Source organism: Camelus ferus, chromosome 5 (genome assembly GCF_009834535.1).
Source record: "Camelus ferus isolate YT-003-E chromosome 5, BCGSAC_Cfer_1.0, whole genome shotgun sequence".
In the NCBI taxonomy this organism is placed as follows: domain Eukaryota; kingdom Metazoa; phylum Chordata; class Mammalia; order Artiodactyla; family Camelidae; genus Camelus; species Camelus ferus.
In genome coordinates, this window is record NC_045700.1 from 95,949,350 (window position 1) to 95,975,591 (window position 26,242).

Consider the following 26,242-nt stretch of genomic DNA (forward strand, 5'->3'; position numbering starts at 1 on the left):
ACTGGCAGCGCACACCTGCTTGGGAAGGGGCGTCAGGGAGACGATGGATTGGAACCTGGGCTGGAGTTCCGCCAGGTGAGCGGGACTGTGAAGCCAGTGGGACCAGGGCAGCCGCCAGGGAGGATGTGGAAGTCAGCTTTGGGGGAGGGAGGTGGGGGAGGTGGGGCAGGAGGGGGCTGGGGGAGGAGGGAGGGAGGAGGGGAGAGGGAGGGACAGAAGGGCTGGAGGCCGGGCATGTGAAACACTGGAAACTTGCTCCCCTGAGGGTGTGGCCGGGGTCAGCCCTACAGCTCCTGTGCTGTGGGGAGCCTAGACTCCGAGTACAGTATCGAGCCTGCGGTGTCGCTGGGCTCACTGGCAGTGAAGGGACCCTCCAAGGAGCCGGAAACCGGAAGACCTTCGCAGACACTGCGTCTCACAGTGAAGGTTCGTGGCGACCCTGCACGGAGCCTACCGGCACCGCTTCTCCGGGCGCCTCTGCTCACCTCGTGTCGCTGTGTCACACTTTGATCATTCTTGCAATATTTCAAGCTTTTTCATTATTATGATGTCTGTTACAGGGACCTGACTCGCTGAAGGCACAGAGGCGGTTAGCGCTTTTCAGCCACGTAGCATTATTTAATTAAGATCTGCACATCGTTTGATTAGAGGGAGGCCGTGGCCTCGGTGAGCACCCAGTGGTGCTGGGCTCAGGATGCGGGTTCCGGGCGCCATCGGGGACTCCCCGAGGGGTGATGGTATCCCAGTGGCATGGAGGTCCTGCCTGAAGAGAAGCATCCTTCACTTCAACCCCTGTGTTTCCCACATGTCAGGACCAACCACACATGAGCTCCCAGCCAAAGGCAAGCGAACACACAAGGAAATAACTAAAAGACAGCAACGACATCAAAGGGCAGGGCAGACAGCTCAGGCGCTTGTGTTACTGGAAACAGAATACAGAATCACCACTTCTGAAATTTAAAAAACACATTGTGTGTTTTATCCACCTGTGTGCATTTTTCTGTATGTGCGATTTGAGTTAATGAAAAATTTACTAAGATAACTGAAACAAATCAAGAAATGAAAAAGGAGGAAGTTACAAAACTGTCAAAATGAATCGTTCTGACAAATGAACAAAATAGACTTTCAAAAATAAAATTGATGAATTAAAAAAAATTCATTGATGAATTTTAAAATTGGATGGTGAAAGCATTAGATTCTATACAAAACCAAAAAGAAAATTAGGTGAGTTAGAGGACAATTATGAAGAAATTAATTGAAGAGACGGAGGCAAAATTAAGAATTGAAAATATAAAGAAAGTTGAAAAACCAGGAGGAGTGAAATGAGAAGGTGTCACGTCTGTCTACTCGGGGCCCCGGGGAGGCGGGGAGGAAGAAGGAAGCCCCGTCTTTCTGCTCTGCCTCAGGCTGAACGGGGCTCGGGGCCAGCACAGGCAGACGAGGAAACACAACAGCAGCGAGAGGAAGGAAGCAGCACCCTTGTCACCACGGTTCACACAAACCCTGAAGACCTACGGAAAAACTGTTAGGAGTGGTAAGGTTTTAGGAAAGTGACTGGACATCAAAATAAAATACAGAACCAACTGCATTTCCATACAGTACTAGCAACAGAAGACTTAATTTAAATAAAAGATTACATCTATAACAAGGGAAAAAACCCTAGAATCTACTGAAGAATAAATTCAATGTAACATGTGCAAGGGCTTTCTGGAGAACATTACAAAAATCTACTGGAAGACATGCAAGAAGATCCAGTCAGTGAAAAAAGCAGCGTGCAAAGAACGGGGAAGATGCCGTACTGCCAAGACGCCAGTGCTCCCCAGATTTGTCCACGGTGGGAGTTCGACTGGCACCCTGGTTTTTTCAAGGAACCTGTCCAGCGCACTCGGTCTGGGACACTCGCAGGAGGGGCAGGCAGGGAGGCACGGCAGAGCTCAGACAAGAGGAGACGGTGCCAAACAGGCTGGGGACTGGCTCCTGCTCAGTGGAAGGCGGCAGAGGGGCCAGAAACAGCCCAGATCCGACAGATGACCGAGCGGGCAGTGGGCTACCCTGCGGAAAGGGAGCAAAGCTTCCTGCACTATGGTTATCAAAGTGGGAAGGGAAAACGAAGCTGGCGCCTGCCCTGCACCGTACACAAACCCACAGCCTTCCACCTGAGAGACACAGCTTCACCAGCTACAGGAGGAAACATACTACGTTACCTTTATGACCTTGAGTTTCTTGTTGCTGTTGTTTTTCATAAGCATTAACTACAAAAGGAGTGGCTTTTTTTTTTTGGCTTAGGCAAGTTGTAATTTCAGGGGAACAATTTTTGCCATCACCTTTTTGTGCTATAACATCTACGTGTGTGTGTGCGCGCGCGCATGTGTGTGTGTATTCCCAGACAAAGCAGGCTACCTCAAACGTTTTAAATAACGTTTTTTCCTTCTTCTTTTATTAAGCCTTTACTGAATTCCCACCATGGGCCCAGCACTGTGCTGAGACAAACAAAAGGACCCTTAAGAGTCAAGGAGACAGGCAGCATGCGGGGGGCAGTGGAAATCAAAGCAGAAGATGCCGTGACCAGCTGCCCCCCGCACCGGCGCAGCAACCCCGCCGACAGGCCCCGTCCTCGCCCACTCCGACACCAGCCCGCAGGGAACTGACACAACTCCCCAGGGTCACCCAGCCCAGGCGGGGGGCCCAGGACTCCAACCCCTGGAGGCTCTGCCCAGCCCCTGAGAATGCTCCCTGCGCTCACTCGGCTCCCTGCCCCCCGCACGCAAGCCCACACTGACTCCTGCGGCGCAGACACCCTTCCCTCACGCCAAGGCCCGTCCTCTGGGGGCTCACCGCTTGTTATTTTAAAAGTTCTTTACTCCACGTTTCAGCTTTAGGTAAAGCGAATTAGAGAGCGAGGTGACGGGGCTCTGCAGCCACAGGGAACGTGTGCTGTTCTCCAACCAGAGCGCCCCAGACCGAGAAGGCCGTCAAGAGCCAGTACAAGTTCAGACTCCAAGAATCAGCTTCATCAACAGATGAATTTAATTTAAATTCTCAAATGGATCAACAAATTTTACTGAGTTTAATTCATCATTTCTCTTCCAAATGTGAGCTAACATTTTCCGAATTGTCAGATCTTACTCTCATGAGAGTCCCTGTCTTCTGAGTTAACTCCTTGACTGTAACAAAGCCAGGCCCTGGGGACGCCCAGCGCCATGACTCTGGGACACCCAGCAGCAGTGACATAGGACACACTGAAGCAGTGACATGGAGTCACCAGCAGTGATGACTACACGGCACACAGGGCAGGACAAAAAGCAGCCCACGGCACCTGCTTGAAGGACCCGTCTCTGTGGGGAGTGAAACCCATGGCCCTGGGAGCCTTCAACGTCACTCAGTGTTTGGAAGGACACAGGATTCGGAGGGAAGGTATTCAGAGCAAGCAGACGGACAGGCAGGCCGGGCCAGGGCCAGCTGCAGCAATGGAGAGTTGTCTACACACACGTGTGCATGCACACACACTCACACATGCATGTGCGCACGCGTGCGCACTCACGCACACACACTACGTCCTGTTACTATGCTGTCTCTGCATGGCCACTGCGAAGGGGAGGGGCTACAGTACTCATTCAGCGACTATTCACCGCACAGGGAAGACTCAGGTTGAGGTTTTACTTTAAGGGTTTTATACTTTGTTTTATTTATGACAGATGAAGAAAGGAGAAAAGCAGCTCAGAAGCCCCACCTCAGCCTGCTGGTGTCACAGAGGACAGACACAGCCCCACATTCCAGCTGAGTGCTTCCAAGCAGAAACTCAAGTTCTAAATGAAGAAAACCCTGGCAGAACCATCCCTAGGGCCCTCCTGGACACCGTCCTCGTCCAGCGGCCTGTTCCAAGTGCCAGGGGTGTTGCAAGAAAACCAGAAACCATGGCAAGGAAAGAAGGTTTTAGGTCCTCGCTGCCTGCCAGAGCTGGGCCCGGCCGGCCAGGGCCAAGTGCAGGGCTGGGGGCCGGCCACGCTGGCCAGAGGACAGGCCCTAACAGCTGTGACACCAGCCGGGTGTGCTGAAAATAGCCGGTGTTTGTTTATGTCGCCTGTGTTGAGAGAGAACCTCACAGCCCTGGCGGAGGCTGGGGGGACACTGGGGCGAGGGGTGTGGGGGACACCCACCCAATACTGAGGGCTCGAGAGAGCATCGTCAGAGGCATCTGTGGGGCCAGTGGATGGCTCGGGGAACGACGGAATTCAACCGCTCCTTTCTGGAATGGTGGCTCTGGGTGCCAACGTGCAGGAAGGCCCGGGAGGGCCCGAAGCCAGCCCGCTGCCGAGACCTCGCAAAGGAAAACAGCTCTGAAGGACAACCTGCAATTAACACAGGGACAATTATCTTCCTAATTTAGGTTAATTTCTACTTCGCAGCGCTGCGTGGCAGGTGGGGGCAGCGTGCAGACATCTATGTGGGTGCTCAGCAGCTCCTTCTTCCAAGGCCACACGTTTGAAACCTCATAAGAAGATTTAAAACATCCACCAGCACCTTCCAGAAAAAGGGCCTCAGCTCCAGAGAGTCTGCCCAGCTCTGAACCCGGGCTGGGTGCCTCTGCAGGAGAACAGAGCCTTCACTCGAAGAGCTTCTCAGAGCTCTGCTCCCAGAGCCCAGTCCTGCCCAGGGGGCAGGGGTGCGAGGGGCCTGCTCCCCCCGCCGCGGAGCAGGCAGGCAGGTGGGCCCGGGCTCGGGGCCGTGCGGTGAGGCGCCCGGGGGCCCAGCAGCGCTGGCGGGGGCCCCCCCCAGGACACCTGTGCAGGCGGCCCAGCGAGCCCCGCCAGCCGCCCGGTAAACAAAGGGCTCTGGCTGCTCTTCGGGGCGAGGACAGAACCCTGTCAGCGTTTGTTGTTTGTTCGCAGAGTGACGCAAAGGCCAGCGAGGGCACCCGTGCTGAGAAGGGCAGGAGAGGATAAACACCTCCGGCCCGGAGCGCAGCAAGCACTAAGCCAAGGAACCTGCCGGGCCGGCCTGGACCAGAGCCCAGGCCTCCGCCGGTGCAGCCCTGGGCCCCACAGGGGCTGAGAAGTACAGGCCCCCCGCCCTTATTTAAAAATCTCTTTAGTTCCAGAAGAGCAGATAACAGGATCCTACCTGGACATTAAACAACGGGCCGGTCAAATAGCGTGTGCAATTCAGAACACCCCGATTTCCCTGCTGCCAGCTGGGGGGGGGGGCGGGTAACGAGAGAGGGAAGATACTGGCTTTGTAGTCGTCTTCTCTTTTTTTTGGAATGGGGTAAGGTGGAGGCAAGCTCCCAGGAGCCAGGAGGCCATGTTTCAGGTGGATTCTGAGAGCCCAAGAGCACTCAAAGCAGAGCCCACGTAGGGCACCCGGGAGGAAAGAGACCCTCCCAACCTAGTCGCCCTCCAAACAACAGGAAGAAAGGCCCTTTAGGTGCAGTTATACTGTGAAAAAATAATAATAATGAAAAGGAGCTGCACATCCCTCTAGAAATAAAACGGGGCTGACCGCCTGGCCTGCCCGCCTGGCCTGCAGGCCCCGGAGCCGCCACCAGCCAGCCCTGGAGACGGCTTCTCCTCAGAGCTTCCTTCCCAGAGAGTGTCCAGGCGCTCCCTGGGCTGTGGACCCCCCAGTCACAGACTGGAGGCGGCTGGTATTTAGGTTCCAGGGCCAGCCTTCCCTGGCCAGCTTTTCAGGGAAGTAAGTGTAAGCACCTTGTAAGACCCTGGGTTCCAGAAAAGCCCATTTTAGAAGTGCCACCCTGCAACCCCCAGATGGCTGCGAACCCCTGTGGGTAGCTCCCACGCCCACAGAGACCAACTGGCAGAACAGGGGGCCACATGGGGCCTCAGACATGGGGCCTTGGCAAGTGGCTTCCGCAGCGCGGCCCTCCTTCTGCACCCAGAGCTGGGAAGACGGGTCCAGCAGGGGCAGGACCTGATGACAGCAGAGGTGCGGGACGGCCACAGGGGGGGCTGCGGGTTAGGACAAGCCAGTGGAGGAGCCCAGTGTCCCCAAGCATTCCCGTAAAGGGATGGCCCCATCCCTTCTAGTGAAGTGGCCCCACCACCACACAGGGCACACAGGGCATGACCACTGCTGCCCCCAGCCCACCGCCCTGACCTTCAGGCCCCAACCCTGCACGGAGACACCCAGACACACGGTCCAGGTGTGCATCCTAATACATCTAACTGGACAACGTGAACACCACGAGGGCAGGAACACGGGTGCCATCCTTCCCCAGGTGGCTTTAGTGGGAAAACATCCCACAGCAAGTGCCTGCGAGGCACCTGCGAGGGCGCAGGCGTACTGAAGGCAGCAGGAGGACCTAAAGCATCCAGGGCCAGTAGGAAAGGAATGCAAATTTACCAGAAGTCATTTCTAGAAAGAGCTGGGCCGTTGGAACCGTCCACCGCCCCCACTCCCACCCTCAACTTCCTGCCACAGGAAGAGCAGGTTCCCCCGCAGCTGGGGGCTGGTCACAGTCCTGCGCCCCATCGCCCCACGGGCTCCAACCACCAGCCACACGTGGGCCCCCCGAGGGAAGGTGAGCGAGCCAGGCCCTAAGGCTGGGGGCGGGGAGCGAGTTGTGGGGGACTGTCCCTGCTTCCGGGGACAACAGCAGCCCCCAGCTCAGCTCTGCGCTTCCCAAAGGCTCCCCGGCAGCGGCGGGAAGGGTGACGGGGAACCGCAGAGGCAGTGGGCGCAGAGAAGGCTTAGAGAAGGCGGAGAGAGGAGACAGACTCTCAGGGGAAGAACAGCCATATCCAGGGAAACTGAGGAAGCGTGGAGGGTGGAGGGAAAGAGAGCAGTCCTGCAGACCAGGCTGCCCGGTCTCTTCTGGGAGGGAGGAGCAGTGGAGGGAACGGTTCATGACACAGAGCCGTGTCCACGGGCGCCCCAGCGTCCCCGTGGGCAGGGCTCCGGCGGAGAGCAGGGCTGGACACGAGGGGCGGCCGGGCTCCGGCCTCGGCATCTCCCTCAGGGACACCGTGAGCACCGCTGCTCACTGCTGGAGCCCCCGGGACAGCAGGGCCGGATACCTGTGCTCCTGCTCTTACCGCACAACCAGCCCGGAAGACTGCTGTCCAACAGCGGAGAAGGTGCCAGGCCGGCTCGGGGCCGCCGCCTCGCAGCACAGCTCACGTCGGGACCACTCGCAAAGGGTCCCCTCCTTACAGCGGCGGGCCGCTAGACACGAGCAGTGGGCGGGGGCACCAGACCAACGGTGGGGAGCCGCACGTCCTGTGACCTCCGGGGGCCGCGGGGCAGGCAGAGGGAAGCGGGGACCTCCAGGCTGACAGCAAACCACACATTCTGGGGTGACGAGGGTCCTGAGGCAGACAAAGGTGGGAGGAGGCAGGAATCTCCAGCGTCCAATGTGACTTTTGCTCACTATGCCCTCAGCACGATAGAACCAGCCTTGCAGATTAGAAGTACTCGTCTTGCACCGACACTGATGCTTCTGATCCAGACTAAGGACAGACACCCCTCCTGCCCTGGGGAAGGTGGGCGAAAACCAGGAAACGCAACCCCAAACCCCTCTCTCCCCGGTGCACATTCAGCCTGTTTATTCCTACACCCCATACAGCCAGCTCGCCAAAGAAACTCAGGGCAGCTCCCACCGGAGTCCGCCCGCTCGCCCCCGGGAGCGGTCTTACCCCTGACTAATCCTCGCTTTGCTTTCTTGGCCTCTGTGTCTCGTCTCTGAATTCTTTCTGGGACGAGACAAGAACCTACTCTCCAGCAACACTGACAAGATAGAAAGATGATTATAGCAACTTTACAGTAAGCGCAAAGAGCAAAATAGCAAAATCTCACATCCATCCAGAAGCACCAGAGAAAGGACTGGAAAGACACTGACATGGCCACAGCGCTGACCATGGGTGACAGGGTCAGAAGAGGACAGTCTAAGAATGCTTTTATTCTCTTAAAAATGTCTTAAAATGAATAGTTCCCATCTTTACGACTAGAAAAGAACAAAGCATCACTGCTCGTGTGAAGAGAACTCTTGTCATAATTATTTTATAATCTGCTGCTGCTTTTGACGCTTGCACCTCCCTGAGGCCTTTCTGTTTTGTGTCTAGTTTACTGTTCCTGCTGAGTTTCATTTTCTTTCTTCAATAAAATGTCCTCACCCAAAGCAACAGCCACAGCAAAATCACTAGCAACGATTTTCCACGCGAGCAGACCTGAGAGGCGGCCATCCACGCACACAGCCCCCTTCTTTGTCAATCAGGTAAAGAGACGCTCAGGAACCGGAACCCAAGGACCCACATTATCCTTCTATGATGCTTCTCTGCTCTGTCGCAAATTCATTCCACTTGCAGCAGCTTTTTACAGGGCCCCTCGCTCCAACCCTTCCCTTAAGTAAGAGGCAGAGACGGGAGCTCAGGAGCTGCAAGTACGTCCTTTGAATGGACCCCAATCCAGAAGAGGACAGAACTGAGGAAACGCGCTCCCCCAACGCCCCCGTTTTACAGATGAGGCCACTGAGGTGCGGAGAGGCCGGGGGCAGCCCCAGGTCCCCAGGCAGGAAAGCACAGCCCCCGCGTGGGTGCCCGAGCGGCCTGGTGCCAGCGCCTGCCCCGGGTACCCTGCTCACACAGCCGGGAAGGACACGTTCCCTGGCACACGCATCACACACACACTAGCACATGTGGCACACTTGGCCGTAGGTGTGTCCCAGGCATGGAGAAGCCTTCATGGCCAGCCCTGGGGCAGGGTCCCAGCCCCACCGCCCTGCAGGGGAAGCCTGGCCACATCCTGCAGCACCACTGCCCAGAGCCACTGCCCAGACACTGCCCAGAGGTCTTCCCTCCCTCCTTGTCTCACTGGCTGTTGTCTTTTTTAAATGAAATGACCAGCTGAGCGCTGAGGCTTAGATTCTAAAGGTCACGGCGTTTCCTGGGGCCTCAGACACACTGCAGGGCTTCCTGGGATCAGGGGCGCGACGCAGCATTTAAGAGAGCCCTCGGCATTTTGTTAGGACTAGCATTTACCTGCTATTAGAAAATTCTGGCTCTTTTTCTCAAACATCTGTCATGGAATGACAAACCCTGGCAGGACCTCCCAATGCCTCTGGGGACAGCGGTGCTTGTCACAGACCCAGACTCGAGACGGCTTCCAGGGGGCCCAGCACGGACCGAGGTGGTGGACACAGGACTCGGGGTTGCACCTGAACCGGGAGCCCCTCGGCAGCAGACACACATAGAAAACGCTGGATTCATGTCTGAACTGTGTCACCAGGCCCGTCCATACCAGATCATCTTGGAACTACTCACTCTGACTTCCTTTGACATTCACTATTCAACTGCTCTTGCCAGAGAAATGAAACCGTGGACTAGGTGGCTTCCAAAAGATGCTCCCTGGGGCACAGGAAGAAAGGGACAAACTTCCACTTCTGTTTATTTTTAAATTTTAAAAAAGGAATTAGCTTTACACTACTTAAGATTAGGGCTGGGCTGTGCACTCACCAGTGTCCCTATCAGGGACACGGGAAGGCCTCCCTGGAAGTCAGGACTGGAGCCTCAGACGGCCCTCAGGGCCCAGGCCCCTCGCAGCCTTGGGGCTGACGGAGCCGCTGTGTCAGGCCTGCCGCAGCCGGGGTGTGTCCGCGCCCTCCAGCTTCCACAAGGAGCAGGCGCGTGCCCCAGCCCCAGCGGGAACGGGTGCCCGTAGCTTCATGGTGGCAGTGGTCTGCTCAGAGGACGGGCCTGGGAGGAAGGACCCCTCCCTGCCCAGAGCTGGGCCTGGCGCCACTGACCTGCCACAAACGAACCCCATTGCGGACGTGGGCTCAGCACGGGTGCCCGGGTGCCCAGGGCTCGGGCGAACACCCCCGTCCGCGGCACGGGTGTGGCAGGGTCACCGCCTGGTGTGTGTAAAGCTCTGCCTTTATGCCTGTGTGTGGTGCACCGACGTCATCATTTCAGACACACGACAGCCCAGGCTTCAGACCAACGGCTCCGGAGCCCAGGCCCAGACCCCGCCAGTCAGTCCGTGCGACTGAGAGCCCATGGTCACCTGGCAGGGCTGCAGCCCCCACTGTCTGCCCTGTCCATCATCAGCTGGTGACGGTCCGTGGGTGCCAAGCCACACGAGCATCTCCAGACCTGCCCCACAGAAACCCGTGGAGACACCAGCCACCGTGGTTCCAGGCCTCACTCAGGACACTGCCCTCCTGCTCAGGTCCGCTGGACACAGGCCAGGCCAGGCCTGCTCGGGTGGCGGAACACAGACGCCACCAACATGGAAGAGACCTTGAGAAGACTGTGTTCACCCCTCCAGAACCTTGGAGAAAACTTCACCCCATAAGTGGCAGCTGATTCTCAGCACAGAAAAGTCAGCGGTGTCCTTCCGAGCAAGGAGCAGCCACAGCCCGTTCCACGGCCACTGCAAGTCCAGCCATCACGACCACTGCTGCACGTGTGTCTGCCCCACAGTGCTGTCCCTGGTGCCAACGAAAAGACCGAGGAAAGACAGGGACCAAGTAAAACATGGAACAGACACTCGTGTATCCTGGGTCTGCAAGTCTGCTGAAACCATAATGGGTCAGTGGACACACAGAATATTTACATGATCAAAAACACTCAAGACTGAAACATAAACAAGAAACACCAAACCAAACAATCCTCCCACCCTAACGCCTGGAGGAAGGCAAGCTCGGGGCCCAGCAGGCAGCGTCCGGGCATCCGGAAGCAGACAGGCCCGGGACCCAATCCCAGCTCCGTGACTGACCTGGCCAGTCCCCAGACAAACTGGGGCTGGCAGGCCACCTGAGCATCACAAGGGACGTTGACAAGAAGCTTCCAGAACCAGACTCGTAGTCAGGACCCGCGAACACGACAGCCCTCACATCTCAAGGGGGACTCTGGGTCCCCTTAAGCTCAAGTGTGTACGCTCTGCAAACACCCTAGAGGCCAAGTGCCCCGTCACCTCCGTCACTCGAGCTGACCGTCTCCGTGGGCTCAGTGCTCTCAGGGAAGCTCCTCGCTGACCCTCACGCTACCCCTAGGCCTTCGGGTCCGCCCACTGCCTCCTCGTCCACAGCTCCGCTTCCTCTAAACCCCAGTGAGCAGCACTCGGGCCGGCAACACGGACAGACGTTGTGCACGTTTTACAAAACCGCAGGTGAAGCCCACGTTCCCAGAAGCCAGCAGTGTGGACGTCGTCACCCTCACCCACAGGGCAGGATGCGGACGGCACTCACCTTCCTAGCACCACGCTTCACAGTCATTCTCACGCACGTGCCAAGAACCTCTCGTAGACTCAGTTTATCCGTGCCGTGTGATGAATGACATACGGAGTCAGTAAAAACCCCTCTTTGCCAAGTATTTACAGACTGGGACTGGGTGGCAGCCTGCCCCAGGAACAGTCCCCAATGTCAAAACGTCAGTGGTCCAACTTTTCCCTTTTAACAGCAGAAAGAATGGCTGCCGCCGAGCAAAGCCATTGCAGACAGGGTACCACACAGACGCTGCAAGTTCTCCCAGCCACGCAAGGGGAAGCCGGTGCGCAGCCTCACCCCAGGCAGAAACACGCGGGAGGTGGGCGGCAAGGCCGGCCGCGCGCTCACCCACGCCACCTGTAACAAGGTGAAGAGCAACGTGCGCTTGCTGGCCAGGGACCCTCCAGCAGTGCACACGGCCGCAGGAGACAGCCCGCTGTGCGAGAAGGCCCGGCCGGACCCAGAGCGAGGGCTGTCTGCACTGGCCGGCTCCCCGTGCGTTCGCAGACCCGGGCCAGAGAAAGCCCCACTGGGATGTCTGTTTGCCTGCATGTCCAGCGTCCTGTCCTGCTCCAGCCACCTGCCCCTGGCTGGAGCACAAGAGGGACACACCAGACCAGCCAAACCAGTGACGGGACACAGCTGGGACGGAGCGGACGGAGGGGAAGGGAGCCCAGCCCAGGGCAGGGGAAAGACGGAGACTCTGCCTCAGGACCCCCTGCAGTTGGGTCCTACGACCTTGTCTCAGGTCCATCAGTGAACCCCCGGGGCGCACCTCGGAGGCCAAACGGCCCCGCCTGGAACCATGGGTGGCCCTCACCGCGACACAAGGCTGCCACTGTACCACCTTCCAAACAGCCTTGAGAAGGACCCCAAATGCAGCGAGCTGCGCAGACTGCTCCTGGCAAATCTGTCCTATTCTGCCTCTGGCACCCTGCTGTTTACCCAACCGGGAAATTCAAATGCAGGAAGCCCTGTCTTCCAGCAGCGTACTCGGTGCTGGGCTGCAGGCCCCACTGGCCTCCTGGGCTACCAACACTGGAATTAACCAAAATGAAACAGAGTTTAAAGTTTGGTTCCTCAGTCGCACCGGCCCCACTGGAAGTGGGCGAGGGCCGCCGCAGCCGGGGCCGCCACACGTGCAGCTGTGGCTGGCCCCCCATCACACAAGTTCCTGATTCCAGGGCCGAGGAGGCCTCCTCTTTACAGAGCTGTCCTCGTGTCCAGTGTCCTTCCTCTTCCTGCAAGTGAGCAGGAACCCCCCCCAAGCCGAGGGACCCGACCCTGTCCTGCAAGCGTGGCCTGAGGGGACTGATTCCTGCCGAAAGGGCACGAAAGCAGATGTGGAAACAGCACACCCGTGGTTCCCAGAGAAGCCAGGGAGCTGCGGCCATGCCGAGCCTCCCTCTCCGGTTCTTGCAGACTTTCTCCTTCCTCCTTTTCCATGACTGCACGTGGCCTGATGCTGGGAGAAGCGAGGGAGGGGAGCACAAAGCCCACACTGCGCCCTGCCCCCCTGTCCTGGGCTGCCCAGAGGACGGGGACCAGTCTCCACAGGCCAGGCTTCTTCCTCACTCCCTCCTCCCTGGGACCATGCCTCCAGGTCCACTCGGACCCCTGCCAGCCCCCGTACAGAACCAGACCTGGTGATCGTGGGGCAGAGGCCAGAGCCCAGACGCCCAGCTCGGCCACAGAAACCGCCAGGCAGAAGTCCCCAGGGCCTTTGTGGGGGTCTGCTTCAGGGTCCGGGCAGGGCACAGCTCCAGCAAACCCACCTGCTCCAGTGAGACTGGTGCCCTGATCTGGCCGGCCCACACTCAGGGCTGGCCAGGCGGAGGGGAGGCCCCACCACAGGCCCAGGTTCCCGAGAACTGCTATCCCCGACGTACCTCCCAGGTAGCAGATCCAGAAAGAACCACTTCCCTCCCAGGAGGGGACCCGTGCACTGGTTCCGCCAAGTGCTGGGAACATCTCGCCCAGTGCTTCCCTCCTCCAGACACAGCCGCAGGAGCCCAGCCACCCCACACTGGGCAGAGACGCACCCGCCGGCCCGGCTCCAGGCCCAGCCTGCCTCTGCAGCGCCGGGGGCGGCAGCCCTGACCCTGCTGAGCCATTTTAAAGAGCATCCCTTTAGTTAAGCTGCAACCAAGGGAACCGTCTGGAAATGGCTCACTCCCAGGAAGGGAAGCCATCTTATCCCCCCCATGGAGCCCCGCCTGGAAATGGCTTGCTCCCAGGAAGGGAAGCCACCTTATGCCCCCATGGAGCCCCGCTCAGGCTGGGCTCTTCCCCTGAGGGTCGGGCTGCACATTCAGGGCCCGAGCAGGACAGAGACCAGGAAGGGCCCCGAGGGTGGCACCAGCGCCAGAGACACAATCACCCTGTTGTCCTGAATGGCACCTGGGTGCCAGGGCGACAGCCAGACCCTCGGCGCATGGGACACCGGCCAGGCCTGTCCCCATGCATGGCCCAGCCCTGGGGACAGGGGCAGGACAGACACGAAGTGGTCTAAGGACAGGGCTCCCAGGAAGCCACCAGGGCTTGACGATCTGAAGTCGCTGTTTCGTACTTTTTATCTCCTGTATTTATTTTTGTCTTTCTCTGGTGCCTGGTTAAAATTTCACTTCCTCTTCTCATCAAGACCTGTCCTCTACTGTAAAGGGAAACATGTCCCATCCCTTTGCAACCATCCCAAACCTCTCCAGCACGGCCCGCAGGGCGCAGACCCTGCGGCGGACCCTGGGGGGAGGCCGGCGGCAGAGCCCCGTGCACTCCGCGAGCCGGATGAGCCTCAGGGAGCCCCGTCTGCTTTTCTGTTTACTTTCTCGCTACAGCTGTTTTGCTTTGTTCTCCTCTTGAAGTCACTTGTCATCACAACGCTGTCATCTTTTTTTTTTAACTCACAGTTGAGAAAACCAACCAGTTGGGTTGCTGCCTCCCTGATTGGCTAATCAAGCGAAAGCTTCAAGTCAGCCCTGAAAGCTGTCCGAGTCATTTGTAAAAACAGCTCATTCGTAAGAGTGCACCCTGCAGCCACCAGAGTCCTTGTTCCTCATTCTTAAAAAGAAGCTTCGGCAGTCACATCTCGTGCCGGAGATGCAGAGGGCCTCGCTCACGCACACGTCCTCCGGGGCAGGCCCAGGCCCCCCCGTCTGTGTCGGGGACTCAGGAGCCACTTGCTGCCCAAGGCCCTTCCCTGGTGTCCCCCAGATCTCAGCATCCGGCTCCAGCTCCTGCCCCACGGAGCGCCCCCGAAGCATCCATGTGCTGTGCCCTGCGGCCACCGCAGGCCCTCCCGGCCCCACCTCCCACCTCAGCCCCTCCCTGGCTGAGCACCCCAAGGCAGCACAGCCCAGCTCTGGGAGCAGACGGCCTGTACCCAACCCCCATCCCAGCCCGTGGCCGCTGACCCAGACAAGCCTCTCAGCCCTCTGAGCGTTCCTCACACGTAAACACAGTCAGCGCCGCGAACAAGCAGAGGGGCCCGGGACGCCCGTAAGCCACGCGGGCCGGGGCAGGAGTCCCAGCCCAGCCCCTGGTGCGGGGGCGTCATCACCCGCCGGGAGGCTCAGGGAGCTAATAAGCCAAGCAAACCGGGCGCGAGCCTGAAACGTACCAGGCGGTGGCGCGGCGTCGCTTCCATCATTAATAACCTGAGAAAGCGGACGAACGCACCAGGCCCCACTTGCTGCCCAGGCTCCCACGAGGCCCAGACGGAACAACCAACATACGTGAAACCATCCTCAAAACTCAGCGGAATTCCTCGCGCACGTTGTTTAGAATTGTTGCTCCTTTTAAAGGCTGTTTTAAAAGAGGGGCTAGGCCCAAGGCGGAGTTTTGCACAGAAGACAACGTTCCCCTTTGCCAAGCTCCATAAACACCCGAGTCCTGTCAGGAGGCCCCCGGAGTCGGGAGCCCAGCCACTGGGCCAGCCCCCCGTGCCCGCCGCCACTGTGTAAGCGTCTCCTCAACTGTTCAACGGCGACTAGGAGCAGCAGTGCGAATGTCCGCCCACAACCAGGAGAAGGATTCCACGTGTGATTTTCTAAGTCAGCACAAAAATAAAAACAAAGCAAAACTATAAAAATGCACATGGGGGGAGGGCACAGCTCAGTGTAGAGCACTTGCCTGGCACACATGAGGCCCTGGGTTCCGTCCCCAGGACCGCCTGCAACTAACAAACAAACAAACCTAATTCCCACTCCCCTCCAAAAAACAAAAAACCCCTCTTTTTAAAATGCAAATGATTTGGAGCCACGATCTTCAGGGTGACCCCCAGGGGCCAGCGAAGGGGCATTCGGGAAGGGCAGCCTGGGGCACGTGGGGGACAGGCTCCCTTCTTAGCAAAACCTTTGTTTGCATAGGGCGGACACGCCCCCTGGCACGTGCTGAAAGCAGGAAGGGGTCCTTCAGTCTAAGCACAAACGACAAGTCGATCTGAGCAGCATGAACAGAGCCGCATCTGTCTCATGTTTTTGCCTGTTTTCTGACGGCAACTACAGTAGCCGAGTGGGCAGTCCTCGTGCGAGCTGGCAGCCCGGAGGCCCCCACGTGGGGCGGACGCCTCCGGGGCCGACACGGAGTCCGTGTGGCAAACCCTCTTCCTCTCACATCCTCTGGGTGATGGCAGGAATGTTCCTCGCTCCTTCCACCCCACAGCTGTGCTGAGCCTGGCTCGGTGCTGCACTGTGGGTCTGTGTCCCCTTTCCCGGGGAGTCGGAGTCTCCCTGAAGGCCACACGGAGGGCACGTCGTCCCCACGTGCTGGGAGCCCACGGCAGGATGGCCCCACTTCTGCCCCTTTCTTTGTAGAAGCTGCTCTGTCAGAGCCGGGAAAGGGGCAAGGAGCCTTCTCTCTCTCTTTTTTTTTTTTTTTTCTGTATTTCTGTATATAGAATGTTATTTCTGTATGAACTATTTGCAACAGAGAGTTCCAAAATTTCTTCTAGAAGTTTCCAGAATAAGTAAAAACTTGGTTTGGTTTTCAATCATGTTCAAATTATTTGCATATGTGCAGCTTAGTTTCATTTAGTTACCAAATTCTACCCATCCCTAGAGGAATGGGCTAATGCAACTTGTATTTCAAGTTTAAATATATGTACACACACACACACACACACACACCTGAATTTGTACAGATGAACCTTAGCAAACACTCTCCTGATGCCCTTTACTAAACCCACGTGGGAGCACAGCTATCGCTGCCCTCGCTGGCCACGAATCTAAACAACATTCCGGCCGACCGCGGAGGCAGCAGGTACGGGAGACACCCAGCTGAATGCAGGGCCACGGGCACATGCGACCCTACGGTGACCGCCCGGAGTGGAAGTGGTTCTTAGTGGTCTAGACGGCTCGGCTTCGTGTGTAAGTATTTAAATAGCTACTTGGTGACTGAAGATCTCAGAGGTGCTGCTGACCAGAGTCTGGCTTCTAGACACCGATGATGGAGCTCAGTTTATAGGCCCCTGGGTCTTTTCTGAACAAATTCCCGATTTCCACTTGTTTTCCTGCCGTGTCCCACTGCTTCGCACACTTAGAAGGCAGGAAAAGTTCAGCTCTTGGAGTGACTCCTAGGGCCCCTCAGTTGGACATGGGCCGCTGACCGGGATCCGAAGGGCAGAGACTGTAACTGAGGGTGCAGACATCCTGGTGGGCAGGAGGCCCGTTCACTGAGCGTCACCCCCGAGGCCAAACTCCTGTGTGATCACACATCTGGGCCCCACACATGGCCTGTCTATAGCCATCCAGGCGGCTCTGACCACACCCCAGCTTCGTGGCCTGCGAGACCACCCTGCAAATTGTACACTGGAGAACAGGCTCTCCATTTAAAACAAGCCATTGGACTCGTGCTCAACATGAGGGCCGGCCGCTGGGGCAGGGCCCCCGCCCCCCGTGGGCCCCCCCGGGCCTGGCTGACAGCAGAGTCCGGCCCCAGCACCCTGGTTTTAAATGGTGATAAGAGGTGGGGTGGGGGCATAACTGCAAAGGCAGGACCCCCACCCCCTCCCCGACAACAGCTACTGACCCAGCCTGGTTTCCCACTCAGCCCCACACTGGGCAGGACTCTTCAGGGAGAGAACCTTCTGGAAGGAACACGGGGATCTCACCAGACCAGCCTGATGAGGGAGCAGCAGGGGCCGCAGGGGCCGCAGTCCTGGGGGTGGACCTGCCGATGGCCCTCAAGCCCACCCCAGCCTTCAGCACCCAGCGATCCCGAGGGCCAAGCCGTCAGGACGCCCCTCTCAGGCCAGGCCCTGCACACGCTGCTTCTTCCGGCCTCAGTGCCCAGAACGGGGTGGACACCCGACACAGAGGAGAAGCTCCCTGGGCGCACAGCCCGCTTCCAGGAATGGGCACCGCACCCTCGGCCGGGCGGGGGCTGGGCCCAGGACCCTCAGCCGAACGTGGGCTGTTTTTAGAAACATGAAAGAGGGGTCACATCTGGAAACAAAGCACCACGGAGCCTGAGGCCAAGATGACAGCGGCTGCCTAGCAATGTCCAGCGGCCACGGCCGTGACCCGGGGCGAGGGGCTAGATGGGCAGAGGAGGGCTGGACAGCGAGGCGCTGGGACCCAGGTCAGAAGGCCGCGCCCTCCGCGCCGTTTGAATGGCCCCCACGCTCACCTGCAGAACACAGCACTGCTGCCAGGATGCCTGGCTCTCAACAGCTCCTCGGAGCAGTCGAAGGGCAGCCCCGCTTGAGACGATGAGCACGCAAGCTCTGCTCACGTGGATGGCTTTCTAACAGCCGCATCTGGCCCGCCTGCCAAGCACCGGGGGCTGGAGTGTTTCAAGTTCTCGTTTAGAACGAGCAAAATGGAACGAGGGTGTTCGAGGGTTTCCCGTTCTCCTCCCAGGACCGGATGAAAGAACCGGCGCACACGTTACTGCAGCGTCACACTTTGTCCACGTCAGGGCCTCTGCCCTCCCTTCTGATGCTCACACGCAAACAGCACGCAGGCCAGCAGCAAACGCCCAATGAGGCCCCACTCCACGAGCTGGATCCCAGCTGTGGGAGGACCTGGGCAAGTCGGTCACCCTCTCTGGGTCTGTTCCCTCATCTGTGAAATGGGGTCATAAAAGTTCAGCTCTTCGGAGACTTACAGCGTGGTTACGTACTGATAAACCCTTCCTACGTTGAAAATACTGTCAGCCGAAAACGCATTTAACCCTAACCTTACCGACTGAACACGACAGCTGAGCCTCCTCCCCTAAAGGTGCTGAGAACAGACGTTCGCCCAATCGGACACAGCCGTCTGACACGAAGCCTGTGTGACGGTGCGGCGTCGACTCTGGCGTGACTTACTAACTGCAGGACTGAGAGCGAAAAGCAGAATGTGGCCGCTGGGTCACTTGTTCACCTGGTGCCCAGCATGACGAGAGGGTGTCAGACCCACGCCGCAGCCCGGGAGCGGGGAAACACCCAAAATCCAAAGCGCGATTTCTACCAAACGCGTCACTCTCCCACGTCGCGAAGTCGGAAGGTCTTAAGTAGAACCCTCCTAAGCCGAGGGCCGCCTGTGTCCACTCACAGGGGCTCTGAGGGTCATGTAAGAAGCTCCACTGACACATAGCACAGCCCAGCAGAAGGCACTCCAGGAACACCAGCTGTCACTTCACGGACGAGAAAGCGAGAAGCCAGAGGGACGTCCGTGCTCAGGACAAGAAGGAGCCGAAACCCCCGTGCCTCACTGGGTTGGCTCCCTGGGGACACGGGTGACACCGTAACCCGGGCGGCAGTTAGCACAGACCTTGCTGATAAGAATGTGACACTCCCAGGAGGCTTCCAAGAGCCCCAGGCGTGAGGGGTCGCAGCCAAGGGCCCAGGCTTCTGTTTCTGGGGTCTTCCTAGCTAAGGGTGGAGTCTGCCGCTCTCTCTGGAAGATCACAAAGCACCAGTGACATACTCTTGGGTTTAGGTGAGAGTGAAACCCACCGCCACTCCCAGCAGGGGGGCTGCACTCCTGACTGAGGTGAGTTAGTGTCTCCTACTTCAAAAGGGCAAAGATCCGTGTCCACAGTGCAGCCCAGGCGGAGGTGGCCAGTGAGCCCTCCGGGTGTCGGAAAGGACCCAGGCTGGGCAGGGGCTGCCCCTGCAGACATCCAGCGTTGGCCCCGAGTCCCCAGGCCCGGGGAGCCCCTGTCGACCAGCGGCCACCTCTCCCCCTGAGGTCTGCTCCCCGCCATGCGATCCAGCCCCTCACCAGCTGCAGCTCAGATCCCCTCCGCTCCCAGCCCAAGAGTGCGCAGGGCCACGGCTCAGCCCTTGGCCTTGTGGACTCTCAGGAGAAGTCACCACCCACGTCTCCCAGGACGGCATGCTGCGGCTACAGACCTGTGCACAGAAAGCCCTCCACAGGTTCAAAAGAGTTAACCACACAGTTTGGACTTTACCTTCCGCCAAGGCCTTTGTTTAGAGCCCAGGGGCCCCTCCAGAGCCAGTCCTCCCAGGGCGCGGGGCCTGGGCCGGAGGAGAAGACGGAGCGGTGCCCGCGGTGCTCACTGGCGAGGAATTGCCGGCTCCGCCCCGACATCTGGTTTCTATTTCATACCCCTGTTGTCACGTTACATAACAAGCAGATGATACGCGGGGTCACCACCAGGCTCGGGCTCAGTGCCCTTGGGCTGCCAGGCGCAGCGCAGAGGCCGCACAGCCCGGGACCCGCACGCCCGCCCGCCCACAACTCTCCAGTTAACCCGGCTCCTCCCCGAATCTCTTCCTCTCGGTCCGCATTCAAACGTGAGGGGCAGAGAAGTTGTCGGGGCCTGCAGTTAACTTCCCCACACCTGGAAAGAGGCCTTGGCCGCGGAGACAAGAGGAAGGTGGCCGCAGAGGGAGCCCCTGGCTTCCCGGCGCGTGGAGCCAGTGCCCGCCCCCCCATCGGCTGACTCAGGGAGGAAGACGACCTTCCACCGCAGGAAGCCGGCATCGAGGTGGCAGGCTGGGAGCTGCAGAAGCCACCCCTCTGGGCTGCCATCTGCCATCTCAATGCCCCAAGCAGGAGAGAGGGTGGCCAAGGCTAAGGCCTGCACCCCCAGGCTTTGGTCAAGAAGATTCAGACTCCATGGTGATTTGACGAGGCAAGCACCCGGGGGGCTCCGGGCAGGGCAGACACCGAACACTGAGCCACATCAAGTCTCCCAGGCTGAGCGGTCCAGGGCCATCATCCAGCCTGGGGGTGAACAGCTCTGCCCAAGAGGATGTGAGAATTTAAAGCTTTTTCTTAGTACCACGTAGAAGTGGCAAGGCTGACCTGATTGGCAAAGCAGCCAGTGGACCTGGGGGTCTAGGGTCCCGATGTGCTTCCCCTCTGGGGGCGGCCAGACCTAAAAAGGAAAGCCCCCAAAGGCAGGTAGGGCAACAGCCCCTCTGCCCCTCAGGACTGGAGCCACCCGAGGCCTGGAGGCCTGGAGGGCAAGGGAGTGCCTGCTAAGCGTAAGGACCAACTTGCAAACTTGCAGCCTGCCAACAGACGGGCAGGAAGACGGACCCGCCCACAAAGTGCAGGCGGGCCGGCCAGGAGGCCGCAGAGTAGCAAGCAGCAGCCATCCCTCCTGACCAGGCACCCCAGGTCCGAGTCCCAGGTCCAATCTGGGGGCAGCCCTCGGGGACACGCTCTCTCTTCCCGTGCGCACCTCCTTCTTTGGTTTGTCACCTGAATTCAGTGAAGTCCAGGCTCTGTCAGGTGCCACAGATGGAGGCAAACAACAGCTGTGTGAGCAACAAAGAGGATGGACCAGGAAGGCCCAGGGGCAGCGCCCCGAACCCTGAGGCCCTAGCAGCTCTTCAGAAAGGCAGTGCCAGGCAGCTGCGGGCCTTGGGGACCAGCGGGATTACACCCAAGGTCCACAGTCTGGGGGCCGGGGTCTGCCCGCCCGCCCGCACGCCCACCTCTCCCTGCTTCTTCTTGAGCACCAAACTTGAGTGCAGCAGCTCTGGGCCTCACATCCCCGCTCAGGCACCAGACATAAGGCGCCCTCCTGCCCAGCCCTGCTGGGAAGACTCCCAGGGAAGGGCACAGCCCCGGTGCTCCCACCTAAGACCCAGCTTTCCCTTCTTGGAGGCAGGGGGTGTGTCCCCCATAGAAAGAGAGACAGAAGAAACCAGGCCCCGCTACAGGCCGCTGGCGCACGAGCCTTGTTCGGCATCCCTGCCCGGGGGAGGCTGGCCTGAGCCTGTGGGCTGGTCCCAGGGGAGAGGGGCCACTGGCATGACCGGTACCTGACCCCCCGCGTTGCTCCCTGCAGGCTGCCTCTCGCAGGAAGCCGGGCCCGGCAGGGCCACCCAGCAGGCACCAGGGGCTCGGGGCCGGGGGACAGGCACTGGTGTCCGCCACCACGTGTCACCCACACAGCCCCACAAACAGCCCTGGAGAGAGAACGAACCCTTATCAGGCTGCACAGAAGCCACCCCACAGCCGTCTCTGCGGTGGACGCCAATGGTGTTTACCTGCATTTAAAAATACCACACAGGCACGGATGAATGTCTGGTTCACAGCGTTTCTGCCAGTTCAAGAAGTCTAAGTCCCTGTTCGCGAAGTAAAGAACGCAGCCTCAGAGCGGAGGCGGGGCGAGCACTCGGCAGCCCAAGGCCAGGGCTGGGCCGGCCTCACCTGGGGCTCCCCGCACCCCTGCAGCTCGGCAGCCTCCGGGTCGCGCGAGCAACGGGGGCCGCGGCCGGAGGCACACCCGCTCTGCACCACAGGGCAACTTTGGAACCAGCACCATGGCGCAGTCTGGTGACACCGGCCGCGCACGTCCCGGGCGGCGCAGAGGGCAATATGATGTGCTGTCACCGGCGCCAGCTGTCTCTGTCCACAGACACATCACAGCCGGCGGTGCTTCGGGAACACCCGGGAGGTGGGAGAGCCTGCGTGTGACTCACAAGTTGAAAGTGACAGACTCAGAAAATGAATGACACTGCATACAGAGAACTGGGTGGGCAAGGAAGCCCCGACCCATGCCTGCAGGGCAGGGCTTCTAACGACCGCACCGCTGAGGTGCAGAGGGGCATCACCCTCAGAACTGCACACACGAGACTCGGCTTTTCCCAGAACTTCCTGTTCTACTTTAAACAAACATTCAAAAACATATTTTCAACTGCATTTTCACACAAAATCCCCCTGCTGAGGCTTTCGCAAAGCACCATGGAGGACCAAGCGGCTTCTCCCGGGGGCGAGGTGGCGGGGGGCTCCGGGCCTCCCCTGGGGGCGAAGCTCAGAGAGGATGACCGGACAAGCCCCCCAGGGCAGAGCCCCCGGTCCCCACCAGCACCAGTCACGGGGACGGCGGGGGGAGACTGACAGAGAAGACACCTCAGTGGAAGTCTTCATGAAAAGCCCAAAGCCACAAAAATCACAGCCAAATGTTCTCAGCTGACACCTGAGGGAGCTCAGCAGTAAGACACAGTCATCGCCGTCCAAGGCACGAGCCGGGAGCGAGTGCTCACTGCTGGCCTGACGCTCGGCCACCTCGAGGGAGGCCACGCAGAGGCACCGCCCGGGCCAGGGCTGGACACTGGGCCCAGGCAGGCAAGCCCACGGTGCGGTGGGGCTGGATCTGGGGGCTTCAATTTGGCTCCCCAGCGAGCGACATCAGGATCAGGGTCGTGAGCTCTGCCCTGGTCTCCAAGTCCACGAGGGGCCAACAAGGAGGACACCATCACTACGTGCTGGTGTGTCTTCCCAGATCGTGCACACCCTGCGTGGACCTGAGTGTCAAACACACCCTGCACACTGGGCCCTTTCTTCCTCCATTATCTGAGAGAAGGCGAAGCCAGACATCAAATTCCAGGAGTAAAACCGTCCCCTATGGTCCTCCATTCTAAAGCAAACACTTGACTGCTATTTAGTTTTGTTAAGAAAAACGAACCACTCTAGTGCTACACAGGAAAATCAAACTCATTGCTTCCTTTCTGCCTCCAACTACATGAAAGCTGTCACGCTGACCATCTGTAGCAGTGGAACCAGCGCCCAGAAGGAGGCCCACGGCGTCTGGCTGACACGGCCCGAGGACATGCAGTCAACTTCAGTGTGCCCTCACCCTGCGCTCCATGCAGCAGTGGAGGTGACAGAAATCAGTGCTCGACGCCTGCTCTGTCCCCATGATCACGGCTGGGAGAGATGGGCCAGGCTTCAGGGGAGACACGGCCCTCGGTGTGAGGCCCGGGCGGACATGAGCAGTGACCTGGGGCAAACCGCCTTCCTCCTGGGCTGTGTCTGGAGAACGAAGCCTTATGGTCCCTCCTGGTTCTGAAGGTTAAGGAGGGAGGCTCTGACGGCACCCGTGCTCCGCGCGCTGGCCGGCACGTCCTCCCCACCAGCAGGGGCCAAGGAGGAAAGGTCCAGGGGAGATGGCGACGGGAGGCCTGGCCCAGCACGGGGCGCCCGAGGGCCAGAGCTACACACAGAGCTGGCGGCAAGAAGTTCCCTCGCTCAGGCTCGACCTCTGTCTGGGGAAAGAGGAGAGGTCGCAGGCCAGAAGCTCTGCCCACTCTCCAGCCCCCAGCCTCTCCCTCTGGCCGGCACACAGCGTGCCGAGCAGCAAGTCTGCCTTCTGCTTGAATTCACGGCACATGTTTAAATGCACTCTTAGTGGAAAGCCACAAAAGTACTTGACAAAACCAGCTGACGGAATTGTCCCTGCAGCAGCCAGGGACTAGCCAGTGGCATCAAAGCTGGGGCTCAGCCGGGACCCCAGAGGTGGCCACACACTGGGAACACCCTTTTCTCTGAAGATGTAAAGATCCGGACCCAACCAAACAGGGGCACAGCCCCCCCGGGCCCATCCTCCACATCAGGGCGACGTTAGACAGAGCCTTGGCATGCAGCATAAACCACCCAGAGGCCACCGACAGTCAGCAAATACTCAGCAGACGCAACTGATCGGGCCCCAGCGTCCCGCACCCCCAGGTCTTCCAGGCTTGCCACCTGAAATCACACGCAAAGTTTGTCTCTTATGAAAGTACGTGCTGGGAGTGGGCAGACCAAGGAAGAAGACTCCCTGCGAGCCCACAAGCAGGGACCGCTCCGGGACGCCCGGAGACCGGACAAACACCACGGCAACTGCATGGGGAAGGGGGCCCCGGGGGGCCCATCGAGGCTGCTGCCGTCCCAGCACCAGGCAGAGCAGACACACGTCCTCCCCCGATGAGCATGCAATCAACCCTGAAAGCACGTCCGTAAAGCAGTACGAGGGCATAAAGGCACGATCGAGAATCACGGATCAGCGGGAAAGCCCAGGGAGTGGGAGTCAGGCAGGACAAGCTTCAACGACAGGAAAATCTGATGTGGCCACAAAATACGTCTCAACATTGGCTCGAAGAAACAAACAGGGTCACGAAGGGTCACGTGGAGAAAGCCACTCGGCTGCACGACCCTGGGTTGTCTGTGCCTCAGCTTCTCGTCTGTGATCGTAGCAGCTGAAACCTTCCCCGGAGAAACACGTAAGGAGTAAACGGGATTATTACTAACAGTCTCTATTTACCATTAGCTATTATTACCAATATAAAAAACGGCCAGGCACATATGAAACTGATCTGAGTAGAACTTGTAACATAAGAACTATAATAATTAAAATTCAAAACTAAATGAAGGAGTTAAGTAATCAACCAGATGGAGCTGAAGAGAGAATTGGTGAACAATAACCAGCACCGAGAAAATAACCGAGAACGTAACAGAGCCAGGAGGCCCAGGGGGGCCGTCAGAGGGACGCGCAGAGCATCCTCGGAAGCCCTGGGCTCAAGGCGGCGGAGGGCTGGCACGTCCAGCAGACAGAGTGAAAGTCCAGACAGAGCCGGGGCTCACAGAGCGCCAGGGCCGGACAAGCGGGCAGCCGCCAGGAAAAGGTAAAATCAGCTCCAGACCCAGCACACAGGGAGCAGGAGCCACGCGGACCAGGCCCGCCCACCACGGACGGAACAAGACAAGCTCGGAAGGCGTGGCCTGGGGACAGACGGAGGCTTTCCAACTGCGCCTCAAAGTCCAGATGCAGTTAAAAAACAGAAAGAACTTGATAAGTTTGAACCAATGGGGAGCAGGGGTGCAGTTTCCAGGGCAAAAGCAGCGCCACAAAGAATTCAGAAAATAACTGATAAACTGGGAGAAACTATCTGCAGTCTATCTCACAGATAAAAGCTAATTCCTCTTACGTATGAAGCACTCTTAAAATTTATGGGAACAAAGACCAAAATCCTGACAGCAAAACAGGCTCAGGGCACAGAGACAGGGTAGGCCTGACGCTGAGCTGCGGCCCCCCATCAGCCGGACGGGGCCGCGGCCCCGCTCCGAGGGAACGGCCGCGCGCAGGGGCGCTGAGCAGAGCCTCTTGAGGCCGCGTGCGCGGCCGCGCATCTGCTGATGGAAATCACTCCTGTGGGCGAGGGCTGAAGACACACCTCGCCCAACGGCAAAGCGCGTCGGCACGAGGCCGCTCCCTGGGCACGGCCTCACGGGCAGTGCCGGACCCCAGCTCGGCGCCAGGTGCACGAGGGAGGCTGAAAATCACGGAGCCCACACGACGACGGTCAGGGAACCAGGAGGAGCCCGGCGGGGGCTTGAGGGGGGGGGTTCCAGGACGTGGGGAGGGAGGGGGGCCAAGTGCAAAAGAGCTACCTGCAGGGTGTGCTCTCTGTGCAAGGGAGATGGCAAAATAACTGGCTCATCTGTCCAGAAGGCAACGCAGGAGGGCGGGGGGCCGGGGGGGACACCACCCGAGTCCAGTTTCCCGCACAGCGCCGGCTTTCAGAATAGCATCCGGGTTTTCCACGCTCAAAACGTAAAAACAAACAAAACTAACACGTGGGAGGAGGGAAAATCCTCAAAACTGAGAAACAGACGGAAGCAAATGTACCAAACCACGCTGCAAATGAACGCCCGCCACGCTGGCACCGGGGTGGGCGGGAAACGCCCTCCCGCAGCTCCGGGACGCGCGCTGGGACTAGACTCGGGCTGCGCACCCTGAACAATCCTGAACTCTGGTTAGTCGGTGTCTTTTTCACAAAGGCGTAGAGTAACCATTTCT

At 58.9% G+C, this 26,242-nt stretch overlaps 1 protein-coding gene across 7 annotated transcripts in view; it reads right to left on the reverse strand.

The window, feature by feature from the left end:
• Positions 1-26,242, reverse strand: part of HDAC4 (histone deacetylase 4) — a 270,795-nt gene that overhangs the window by 173,547 nt on the left and 71,006 nt on the right. Inside the window, exon 1 of one of the 7 annotated variants that reach the window (XM_032480680.1) lies at positions 19,616-19,776. The exons of 5 other annotated variants lie outside the window; for them this stretch is intronic. The gene's annotated coding sequence lies outside the window, so the exon portion shown is untranslated. Of the gene's footprint in view, positions 1-19,615; positions 19,777-26,242 lie in introns of those variants that run through there. One more of the 7 variants, XM_032480683.1, reaches the window with a different exon arrangement.